General features: G+C 46.2%; 1 long non-coding RNA gene across 1 annotated transcript; it reads left to right on the plus strand.

Annotated features, from left to right (window-relative positions):
• The first annotated feature begins 1,532 nt into the window (after positions 1-1,532).
• LOC128146846 (uncharacterized) lies at positions 1,533-10,523 on the plus strand. Its single transcript, XR_008236858.1, has 4 exons — positions 1,533-5,919; positions 7,326-7,439; positions 7,550-7,684; positions 10,286-10,523. It is a non-coding gene; the product is annotated as an uncharacterized LOC128146846 (long non-coding RNA).
• Positions 10,524-12,672: the final 2,149 nt, after the last annotated feature.

Genomic DNA, 12,672 nt, shown 5'->3' on the forward strand with positions numbered 1-12,672 from the left:
TTGCAGGAAAGGGCTGCCTGCCAGAGTTTTGGCAAGAGAGCACAAGCTGTCTGCTAGGGCTAAACTTTGAGACCCTTTTTGTGTGTGTAGGCTAAGCTCACTGCTTCCTGACAGCAATGGAGAGGTGCCAATGGGAATAGCTATACTTTCAGAGATGTATGTGTTTGGACTATTTGTGAACACACCCTTGCTGAAACCAACCTGCCTCTTGTGGTTTTAGCTCTTGCGAAATATTGAGCGCTGAAATCTGGAGAAAGACTTCTTTTGTTTCCAAAGAAGCCTTTATCTTTGGCCTTCATTTCTACCTTCACTTGTTTGGCTTTCGGGGCTCCTCCCACATGAGACAACTGTTGCTTGGACCAATGCAGAGACTACTGCTTGCTGGAAGGAAGAGGAGGAACAGAAAAATCTCAATGTTGCTCAAGCAAAAAATAACACTTCAGCATCATTATAAGACCTCTGTTGTTTTCAGTATCAAAGCTCTGATTCCCTTTCATGAGATCCAGGACAAATAAAATACTAGGAGCTGTATGCATTTGCTTTGCATTCTTTCCATTCTTTTTTTTTTTTTTTTTCATTGTGAGTCACAGTGCTGAGGTTCTTGGAGAGGCTGGAAAGAGGAGAGTGCCTAATTTCCATGGGCACACAGAGTACCAGCGTGTGGACGCAGTTATAACAAGCAAAAATTATACATAGTGTTTATGGTTATGAATAATCTCAGTTTCTTGACCATATGAGGCATTCACAGATTCTGTAAGAGAGAAAAAAGGCTCAGCTTTTTATTAAAAGTGACTGATAGAAGAATAAAAACAGACCAACAGCTGGAAACATGTCATCAATGTTAACATCAACTCTGCTGGCTGGAGTGAAGCTCACTGCATCAGGCGTGTGGACACGTGTCCAGGTCCATATATGTCTTCTCATGTTTCACCTGCTCTAGAAATCACAGGAAAATGTGTCATTTTGCTGACAGGAGGGAAGCAAAAGCACAGGGATGAAAGGATGAATCTTGTTGGTGTATCTGTATTAATTCTCCCTTCCAGCTTAGGGTGGAAGAAGATCCTGGAGGTCCGTGCTAGGTAATTGTCTTGCTGGGAGCACTGAGACTTTGCCTGCAAAAGTGGATTTAAGCTACAACTGGAGATGCCATTGCCATCAGCTAAAAGGAAGGGCACTTTTGTTTTCCCAAGGAAAGGCCCAGTTGCACCCAGGGAGAGAGATTTATGGCACAAACCAGGGTTGTCTTAATCCTGTGACCTAGGTGTTGCCAACCTTCACCATTTCTCAGCAAATCTACTAATGGGTCAGGTCCAAGGTATCTGTGTGACTTTGACTGGTGTGATCGCTATGGTTACAGATAAATTATGTCATGAGGTGATCAACCCCCTGTTTTATCCTTCTCCATCATTGAAGAGCAAGGTGCATCAGCCCAGCCAGCAAAAGCCATGACAAATTCCCATCTTCTGTGTCATTTCTGCTCTCTTATTGCTGCATACAACGATGGGATGCCACTGTTGTAAAAACAACTCTTTTACCCATGTTGCATTTCTGCTGTTTGGTGTAAAGGTGGACAGTCTGGTTTTGTCAAGACTATCCTATTCCCTTCACTGTTGGAAGTGGTCCATTTGCCCATTTCAATGATCCAGTTCAAAATATCCATTAAATTCTTTTTCACATTGCTTATCTGAGTTGGTGAAGTGTTGAATATTATCCTGTTTTCAGTAGTGATAGGTCTGGTTTCTACTCTGGAAACATTTAAAAGGAATTTTTTTTGTCATTAAAAATGGCCTAATAGAAACTGAATGTGGGCACTGTCCCCACCAACACCACAGTGCCTGTCCTGATCCTTTGCATGTCTCAAAGCACAAATGCCACATCTAAAGGGAATATAGGGAAGCCAAAAATCCCTGTCAGGAAGACTACATGGCCATAAGCCAAGGGGGTTCTTGTTTTAATGCGTCAGAGACCTGTTTAGCATCGGCTGAAGAAAACTGAGGGGAAGAAAACAGGTACTGACATTGGATGTATGGACTGCAGAGTAAACTGGCGAGAGGTCCAATCTGTAAGATCCATCTCGAAACTATAAAAAAACCCCACCACTGATGGTGTCAGGCTGCAAAATGGCATCAGCTTCTGCAATGCCAGCGGGGCAGCTGGGAGGCAGCTGTCAGCTGGGTGGAGAGCTCCACCAGTCTCTGCAGGCTGCTGGGGAAACTGGACCTGAGCCTGCTGACTTCAAGTCGTGTATTAATAATTGATATTGAAAATCCACTACAGTAAGTAGCAGGTGATAGAAAGTTTTCTTCATTCTCGCAAACTGTTATCCCCCCACATATGTATTTCATGAAGCATGGGAACCCATAAACTTTAAGTTTAGTTTCCATTACTCATTGTTTTAGTTTTACATAGTCATTTTTCTTGCCTAAATGGAGCAGTCTTCTGCTTAACATTGTGCGATAGACCTAATTTCTTTCTGTGGCCTGCTCACCTTGGAGGCAAGGTCACAGCTTGCTGATCTAGCAAGCCCTGATTTTTCTTTTCCCCACCCCCAATCACACAAAATAGTTTCTCAAACATACCTGCGTCATGACCTCGATTTTGATAATCAGTCTGATTAAAGAAATAGTTTTCACAGAGAGAAAGAGGCAGCTATGGGGAGGTTCTGCTCTTTTCAGCCCTGTTAGCACAGGAACAGAACAAACCACAACCTGCAAAGCACTGCAGGCAACCCAAGGTGTGATGCAGAGCCCTCAGCCAATAAAATGCAAGAATTTGTGGGATAATGGCATAATAGAAGCAAAACTATTAATTTTTAAATGAGTGCCTTCCTCTGGGCTGCAGTGGAAGGAACATCTACCTGCCAGGGGGATCCTTGACATTAAAACAAGCATTAAGGGATGTTTCTTTGCATGGAGGTAATGTCTGAACTCCTGTCATTGAACTTCAAATGTTGTGGGTCCAACTCTGTTTTCATTTTGTGCAAAAAAAATCTTGTTGAAAGAATAAAAAACAAGTGGTTGCGTGTAGGAGGCTGAAGCACTGCTCTGTGTGAATCTTCAGGGCTCAACAGGAGTCAATAGTTTTATGTCAATGCATAGCAGCTGAGCATCTGTGCCAGAAACTTTTCTACATTTCCCTGCCTCATTGACCTATGTTGGTCATGCATTATCCCTGCCTCTAGTTTATTATGCAATAAGGGCCATGCTAAATAGCAGAAAGGTTGAAATGTTGTTTAGACTTTGTATTATAGAAGTTCACAGCAGCCCCCGTCTGTCATACTTAAAGAGCAAGGAAGTCTTGCCAAAGAGATGCTTCACGGGCGATCTCACCAGAGCATCCTTGCGCACAGCCAGGCAAAGCTGGACTCTTTTCCCTTGCTCCATCGGCAATGGCTGCAGTCAGCCCCTCTCTGCCTGCTTACTGGGTGGAGTGAAGACAACAAAGCCATCTCCATGGTTGCAGGTCCTCTCTGCCCTTGTTGAGTCAGGATGCTCTGCCGCATGGTCCTCCATGCTGAGCAGTGCCTTTCTCTGCTGAGCTCACTCTTCTGCCCTCCCCAAAGACTTTGTGCTGTTCTTGTGCATGATGTATCAACTTCTGACCCTGTCTTGGCTACTGCCTTGCAGGGGACTTGAGAGATCCTGCTGCTGCCTGTTCTGCAAATTTTGGATGAAGCGTAAGACCTGAGCTTTGGGTGTTCTTGCTCAAGCAGCTGGTGAAGGCGTCCTCCTACCCTCGAGCAGGTTATGACCATGGGGCCTTGGACCCCTTCTGGAAACTTCTGGTGTGGCTGTACCTTGCAGCATTGGTGCATTTGTCTCTGAAGGGTCCTGTAAAGCCAGAATCTCCAGGACCTGCCATAGAGTCTCACCACAGGCTATTTTTTTTTAAGTACAAAGAAGTCCTCCTTGGTACCTATCTGTCTGTCCAAACCTGCGGTGAAGTCCTGGAAGATGATGGCACCTTCTGCACCTGTTGGCTTAGGGTTTCTGTTTGAGTGTGGGTTATGATGGAGTTAGCTCTGCCAAGCTCCTCCAGCACTATCTCAGCACTGCCCTCCTGATTTGCACTGGTGGGTTGGAATAGGGCATTCACCTTCCCCTGTCTCTGCTTCTGGCACTGGTGAGGCTGCTTGGTGGGGCACTGTCTTGGGTTGCGTGGCCAGGTTTTGGTAGCAGGGGGGCTACAGGGGTGGCTTCTGTGAGAAGCTGCTGGAAGCTTCCCCTGTGTCCAACAGAGCCAATACCAGCCGGCTCTAAGACAGACCCGCTGCTGGCCAAGGCCGAGCCCATCAGTGACGGTGGTAGTGCCTCTGAGATAACGTATTTAAGAAGGGAAAAAAAAGTTGCTGCAGCACAGAAACTGCAGCCAGAGAGAGGAGTGAGGACATGTAAGAGAAACAGCCCTGCAGACACCCAGGTCAGTGAAGAAGGAGAGGGAGGAGATGCTCCAGGCACCGGAGCAGAGATTCCCCTGCAGCCCGTGGTGAAGACCATGGTGAGGCAGGCTGTCCCCCGGCAGCCCAGGGAGGTCCACGGTGGAGCAGATATCCACCTGCAGCCCGGGGAGGACCCCACGCTGGAGCAGAGGGATGCCCAAAGGAGGCTGTGACCCCATGGGAAGCCCACACTGGAGCAGGCTCCTGGCAGGACCTGTGGACCCGTGGAGAGAGGAGCCCATGCTGCAGCAGGTTTGCTGGCAGGACCTGTGACCCCACAGGGGACCCATGCTGGAGCAGTCTGTGCCTGAAGGACTGCAGCCTGTGGGAAGGACCCACATTGGAGAAGTTCGTGGAGGACTGTCTCCCGTGGGAGGGACCCCATGGTGGAGCAGGGGAAGAGTGTGAGGAGTCCTCCCCCTGAAGAGGAAGGAGCAGCAGAGACAACATGCGATGAACTGTCCACAACCCCCATTACCCATTCCCCTGCACTGCTGGTGAGGAGGAGTTGGAGAAAATCAGGAGTAAAGTTAAGCCCAGGAAGAAGGGAGGGTGGGGGGGAAGGTGTTTTACAATTTAGTTTTTATTTTCTCATTATCCTACTCTGATTTGATTGGCAATAAATTAAACTAATTTCCCCAAGTCGAGTCTGTTTTGCCCATGAAGTGGCAAAATTCATAACTGGTGAATGATCTCTCCTGTCCTTATCTCGACCCATGAGCCTTTTGTTATATTTTCTCTCCCCTGTCCAGCTGAGTGGGGGAGTGATAGAGCAGCTTTGGTAGGCACCTGACATCCAGCCAGGGTCAACCCACCACAGGCATCAAAGGCTGGGAGTGAAGTATGTTACTGCCTTCATGTTTTTTTTCCACCTGGTTTTGGTACCTGACTTTGGTGGAGAGGATTTTGCCCTCGTTCCTGAGGGCTGCCCACCTTTGTCAGTTCCCATGGATGTGGTCTGATGGACTTCCCAAGGAGATGCAGATATCTGCTTACTGCAAAAGGGGCATCTTCCATGTCTGTTTGGATCAAGGGTGAACAAAATCTCCTGTTCTTCAAGGGACATTCAGGACAGCCTGTGTAAAATTGGCATCTCCTGTAATGCCACAGAGGGAAGCAATGTTTCTAACCCTTCCTTCCCTGTTTTTTTGCCTCTACGGCTGTTTGCCACAGATCTCCTGCCTCCCTTTCATGGTGGCAGTGCTGCAGGTCATACTCAATATCTGCAAGTTTGTGTTGTCCCTGTGGTCCTTGAGGTGCAGCTTGTGCATGAGAGACTGTTTTGTGCTCCTGAGTTTGCAGGACTGATTTACGCCTGGCCACCAGCTATGCCCATCAGTGTCATTGCTGGCTCTTGACCTGCTGACTGTTCATGTTCCCATCTGGCTTGCCTGCAGGCTCATGGGTGTCCTGGAGATGATGGCAACAGGCTGTAACTATCTTGAATACAGGATCCTACCACTTCCTTACCTGGATGGCTGGTGAGTGGCAGGACCATGCAAGACTGAGGCATTTGGAGCAACTGGGCAATGCTCACTATCTTCTTCATCTCATTCTTGTGAGATTGATAAGAGGTCACAGGAGCAATCACCAGTTCCCATGAAAGGATGACTCTTCGTCTGAGAGATAATGGCGTTGATGTCTTAAAATTGAGACCAAGTCTACTTGTCCTCAGGAAAATCCTCTAGACACCAGTTTCTCAAAGGTCCTCAAATCCTGGTGCTCCCATTAAAGCTTACTTGACATAAGGCAACATGGTGAGAAATTTCCTGGGCTAATTCCCCAAAACCTGTAGTGTGTGTGTGAAAACATCATGCAGGTATGAATACATCCCTTCCTATGACACAGAAAGATGGAGTGGAAATGTAAGATGCATAGTCATAATCTTCCTAGGTGTAGATTGACACAGAAATCTTGTTAAGTTACTGGCTTAATAGTTTTTTTATTCCTGTATGGCTTTTATACAAGCTTTGGGAGATGTATTATGGACACAAAGGGAGGTTTTCTGTTTAGTCTTAGGTAAGCTAATATCAGTTTAGGTCCTTTCCTCAATCAGTTTGTTCAGCAAATTCTATTCTCTTCTTTAATCTTGAAATTCACATCCTTTGTACTTCCTATGAAATGTTTTGGTAAGCAGTCTGAAAAATAAGACTATTTGTTCTTCTGCACATTTCTTCAAAGATAACTTTCACTTTTTTTTATACTCCTTTGCAATTCTCCTAGAAACTTTCCTCAAGAGACAAACAGAAGGACATGCAGGTTGGGGCTACAAACTAACTTCTTGCTGCTCACACAAGGTATATTGTGGTGAGGACTTTTGCTGTAGCTTCTGTCCATGGAGACCTGGGTGGAAACCAGCCCAAGTGAAAGATGGCATAGGACAGAGTTGCTCCAGCACAGGGGAAGAGTTTTCTAGCTCCAGTGTTGTTCTTCCCTCACCCTTAGGCACAGCACTGGGTTTCTTTGTGGTTTTTTTTTTGTTTTTTTTTTTTTTTTTTTTAGGTAGGCAGGCAAGGTGAGCTCTGTCTGGGTAGGGGTCAGCTCCTACCTCCTGGGCAGGAACATCCTCCCACCCATCCACACAGCCACACTGTGCAGCACTGTAGTGCTTAAGGACAATGGCATGGGACCAGCTGGGGTGTTGGATCATAGAGATATGAGAGATGGAAAGGTTTGGGGGAGGGGTTGGTTTTTTTGTGTATGTGTGTGTTTTGGGGTTTGTTTGTTTAACAAAATAACAGTATTTCAAACAGCAGAAGACGAGAGAATTAACAAGTGTTGGGAGATATAGGAACAATAACTCCCCTTGATGCATTTCACCTTCAGACATCTTGGAAACATCTTCCTTGTAAATTGCAACTTACAAACACTTTGTTGTTTGATACAGTGACAAAATTGGTAAAACATAAAAGCCTCTTGGATCCTGCTTATGGACTCTCTCTTCCTGCTGGCTGCAAAAGACTTGGAACGGGTCAAACCATAGACCCTCAAAAGTCCAGAGGTAAATAAGAAGACAACCTTTGTTTTTTCTTTTTTTAAATGTGAATTTAATTACATTTTAAAATTTAAAAAAGTATTCTTGTATGCATTTTCTAAATTTATTTTACCTAGTATTGGTCCCTGCACGAAGCGTCCTTACCTTGAGCTACAGTATGGTCATGCTTGAATTGTTCTGATACGCAATGTAGACGATGGAGTCGCTCTGCAGGATAGGCAGTGTATTGTGCATCTTCCAGCGAAGACCTGGTAAGAAAGCATGTGTGACAGTAAATTCTCATCTCAGACTCAGTCCACATCTGCCATAAGATCAGAATTTCTGGACAGCTAAAACAGCTTCTGCAACTTTTAAAGAAATAATATATATGTATGTAACTTTGCAGATTTATTTAGGCCAGTGTTTCAGACAATGCTTTCTTCTCTTTAAATCATTTCACAGAGTGGTGCCCACTGTAGGAATCCATGGTTATCATTGAATTAGTGCTCACTTATAAATAACATAAGCATCAGGGTAAGTGACATTACTTGGAAGAAAGTAATTAAAATGTCCTGATGAGGAGGTCCAATCCACAGGCTGAAGAAGAGTCAGGTCCTGCTGCAGCCTTGTGCCCATTTCCAGATGCATGCCCCCACCCCCCAGGGCTGGCCTCCCAGCACGTCCCCATGGCTAAATCCCAGGCAAGCCAGCGGTCCCTGGGTGGGTGCTCCCATGGCAGCAAGGGAGTGCAAAATTCACATCCGTGAAGTGCACTGGCCCAATGTCTCCGACTTGCCCTATGAAACCTATGACTAGTCCCCATTGAAGCCAGCAGACCCATAGAAATGATCCTCAATGTTGGCACCAGTTGAAGGAGGCACTAGAAAGAAACGTTCATCCACTTCTTGCCATGTACCAAAATGTTAACGCAACCCATATGTCCATACATGAAAAAGAAACAATTTCTTATGCAAACCAGCTATCCCTCAACAGGGAACAGCCTTGGCGCTTTCACGTTGGTTTACATTTAAGTGGGGTGTAAGGTTAATTAAGAATTCCCTGTAACAGCCCTTTGAAGTAGGGGCAGCTGGGCTGAATCCTTCCTCCTCCTCCCATGGCAGGGCAAGTGGGACTGGAGGCAAGACTTCATGGCTGGGGAAAGAGGATGTCACAAAATGAATGGGAGCCCCACTGAAGGGAAGAAGGTTTCCTGGGCTGGCACACATGACTGGCAGCCCTCTTGCCAGAAGAGGCAGGTGAATCCATGATGAAGCTGCTGAAGATGTCAGGACCTCCTGGGACCTCAAAGATTTGAGCAGAGCTCAAGCTGAACAGGTTTTTCCTGTGTTGGTTTGCTTTTTCTTGGGTTTTCAAAAAGGGTCTTTGCAAAAATGCCTTTTCTTGAGCATGGAGCAGTGGCTAATAAATGAAAAAGTACTAGGATTTCAGTTTCCATTTGCTGAACTTCAGCATCTTCCCAGGCATGCTTCCAGAAAAGCACAATAATAGAGTGGTTAAACCCAGAGACGCTACCACAAATATCTCACTGTCCAATATTGGATACAAGGACATATCTGCTTCAGCACACTAGCTATAAAATACTGGCTTAATCTCCCCGGATTGATGCTACCTCAGTTATTTTAGTCTTAACAGGTTTATAGCTGTCTGAGGGATGGAGACCAAACTGCCCCTGATGTAAAATAGAAGGAATCCTACACAAATGAGGATATTTACCTTATTTGTATTTTAGCTCATTAACTAGGGTAGAACCCTGGCTTGCTGCCTCTGTGAAAAGGCAAACTAAATGATTTCCTTGTAATTGCAGATTTTTGGAGCTCCAGGCTCATTCCTCAAAACTTAGGCAATGTTCGAAAGACAGTTGGAGGTGCCCCATTCCCATTTCCACCCCTAGGTGTGGAAAGACCATGCTGTGCCTGGGGACACCAGAAGCCCCTGGTGTCAGTGAGGATGTAGCTCAGTGAGGATGTAGGTATTGCTAAAGAGATTTGGTATTTGGGGCCAGACTCTGCTCAGAGGGACACAGTGAGAGCCCAGAGGCATCAGCACAAGTTGCAGCATAGGAAACTCCCCATTACTGAAATCCAGGCTTTTCAACACATTTGTTTGCAACTTGGAAAAGAGGAATTTTGCTGATGCTGCTGTGTTTTGCAGAATCGTAAAGCTGAGGGACAACAGTGAAGAACTGCAGATTCACTAACTGGGTGCAAAGTGATGCACAAAGGGAAAATAACCCAAATGCCACATATGAGATGATGGGCTTTGGCTGATGATGAGCACTCCAGAATAAGATCCCAATGTTTTGATGGATGGTCCCATAAAAGCACCAGTCCATTGCTCAGGAGCATCAAAAAAGCCAAAAGACCATAGGGAATTACTAGGAAAGGAAAAGAGAGCATCATGATGCTGCAGCACAAATCCACCATGCTCCTGTGTCTTGGATGCTGGGTGCAGTTTTAGTCTTCCCACCTCAGAAGGGATACAACAGAGCTGCAAAGGCTTTGGGGAGAATGAAAGATCAGGAATGGCCTCTCCTGCCATAAAAAATTAGAGTGTATCAGATGGCACTAACTTCAGCTGGAGGTTGGTTCAGGTTGGACAAGAGGGGAGTGTTGCTTTCAGGACACGTTTCCCCCACAGGGTGGTCCCCTGGTGCATGGTTTTGGGGACGTGAGGAGGTTTTGTGAGTTTAAAAGGGTGATGAACAAGTTCATGAATGAGTTCATTCAAGGGTACTGATTGGTTCCAAAATGACCTATTTCATAAAATCCCTGAGCAGCAAAGTACCAGAAGCTGTGAGAGCACCCAGGTGAAATTTCCCTGCATGTTTTTCTTATTCTTACTCTCTTCCCCAGGTTTTTGGCCAGAGTTCAAGACAGGATCTTGGGTTTAGTGGATTTGCACCAATACAGCGATTTTTGTGTTCTTCTGACACAGGAAATCAAAGAGACGTTCCCTTGTGAAGACGGATGTAATGAGCAAGGCTTCGTGCATGAGTGATTTCTGCTTTACATCCTGATTCAAGCTAAACATTTAATGATGAAGCCCGGAGTTCAGAAATTGAAGGATGGAAAAATAAAAACCCCAAACTTGTGTGAAAGTGTAAAAATGCATTCTGTTTCAGAAAGCTTGTGTTATTAGGTTTCTGACTAAAAGAACTACAGGATATCTCACAATCCAATCATTCATGAACTGAATTGGTAAGCAATATTGACAAGATAAAAGCTGCTTGCACCAAAATGCTGAATAAGCAAAGAAACGTGTGCAATTTGCAATGTGTTCGCGGCTTATTTTGCCAGCAGAAAAGGGTCTCAGTCTTCTGGGTGATTCACTTGCTGCCATTTGGCTCTATTTCAGAGGTGAGGGTTTCGGAATTACTCACAGCCCCATGCTAACGAATCGGAAGTCATGTAATGCTATTGAAGTATCTTGAAGCTTTGCCCCCTTTGAACCCACAAGAGCTACTGAGCAGATAACTTAAAAATGAAACCTTGCTGCTCTTTTTTTCCCAACTTGATGGAAGTTTCATTCCAGTTTTGCATGATTCCTTGTTTTAGACATACTGGTTTGCTCATGGCAGATACTAATGAAGACTCAACAAAACAATCTCGGTGCTTCACTGTAAAGAGACAAGTGGGCTTTAGTTATTGATGATACAGTGGTGTTAGTTATTACCCAAGCATTACAAAGACTCTTCCATAACAACAGAGCCTCTCTTTTCTAATCCAACTCATCCAAGGAAGGAAGAGGCTTCGGTGCAGAGTGTTTGGGGCATGGGGCATGGTCTGGCAGAGATGGGACAAGGTAGAGTGAGAGGGCTCAAACTTCTAAGTGAAATCCTCTTTTGACTCTATAGATGCTTTTTCCTCTCCTGCCTCTACTTCTTCCCCAAAGAAGAGGGGTAATAAATGAAAAGGACATGTATTTGTTGGTGGGAGGTGGGAAAAAGTGATAGTCCTGTCCTGGAGGAACTGGACTGCTGTTGCCCCAATGGTGTGAACGCTTGCAGCTAGAAACTTCTCACTGCCTCACTGCAAAGGTCAAACCCAAGAGTATTGGTTGCTGGTCAAGCCCAAGAATATTAGAAACACCTCTCTAAGAGATCTTACACTCAGAGGATACACAGGGGTGTCTGTTCAGCTCTGCAAGGCTAGGAAACCTTGATCCAGAGAAGTGAGATCCAGCTCTCCACTGTGCCTGAGTAGCCAAAGCTCAGCACTGCAACCTCATCGATGAGGTACAGTTCCAGTGGGGTAAAATAGTGGAAAACCACTAAGTTTAAATTGCTCTAATTGCACAGAAATTTTTTCCTCAGTGTGTTTTTAGCTTGTCTTTTCCCTGTGTACCTATCTAGTTGGGAATCTTATAATCTTGTGTGATGGGTTAACCCTGGCTGGACGCCAGGTGCCCACCAAAGCCGTTCTATCACTCCCCCTCCTTCTCAGCTGGACAGGGGAGAGAAAATATAACAAAGAGCTTGTGGGTCGAGATAAGGATAGGAGAGATCACTCACCAATTACCGTCACGGGCAAAACAGACTCAGTTTGGGGAAAATTAACTCAATTTATTACAAATCAACCAGAGTAGGGTAATGAGAAATAAAACCAAATCTCAGAACACCTTCCCTCCACCCCTCCCTTCTTCCCGGGCACAACTTCACTCCCGGATTCTCTACCAACCCCCCCAGTGGCACAGGGAGACGGGGAATGGGGTTTACGGTCAGTTCATCACACGTTATTTCTGCCGCTTCATCCTCCTCAGGGGGAGGACTCATCACACTCTTCCCCTGCTCCAGCGTGGGGTCCCTCCCACAGGAGACAGTCCTCCACGAACTTCTCCAACGTGGGTCCTTCCCACGGGCTGCAGTTCTTCATGAACTACTCCAGCATGGGTCCTTTCCACGGCGTGCAGTCCTTCAGGAGCGCACTGCTCCAGCGTGGGTCCCCCATGGGGTCACAAGTCCTGCCAGAAAACCTGCTTCGTGGGCTCCTCTCTCCACAGATCCACAGGTCCAGCCAGGAGCCTGCTCCAGCGCGGGGTTCCCATGGGGTCACAGCCTCCTTCGGGAACCCACCTGCTCCGGCGTGGGGTCCTCCACGGGCTGCAGGTGGATATCTGCTCCACCGTGGACCTCCATGGACTGCAGGGGGACAGCCTGCCTCACCATGGTCTTCACCACGGGCTGCAGGGGAATCTCTGCTCTGGCACCTGGAGCATCTCCTCCCCCTCATTCTTCACTGAC

This window comes from Harpia harpyja, chromosome 10 (assembly GCF_026419915.1).
Source record: "Harpia harpyja isolate bHarHar1 chromosome 10, bHarHar1 primary haplotype, whole genome shotgun sequence".
In the NCBI taxonomy this organism is placed as follows: domain Eukaryota; kingdom Metazoa; phylum Chordata; class Aves; order Accipitriformes; family Accipitridae; genus Harpia; species Harpia harpyja.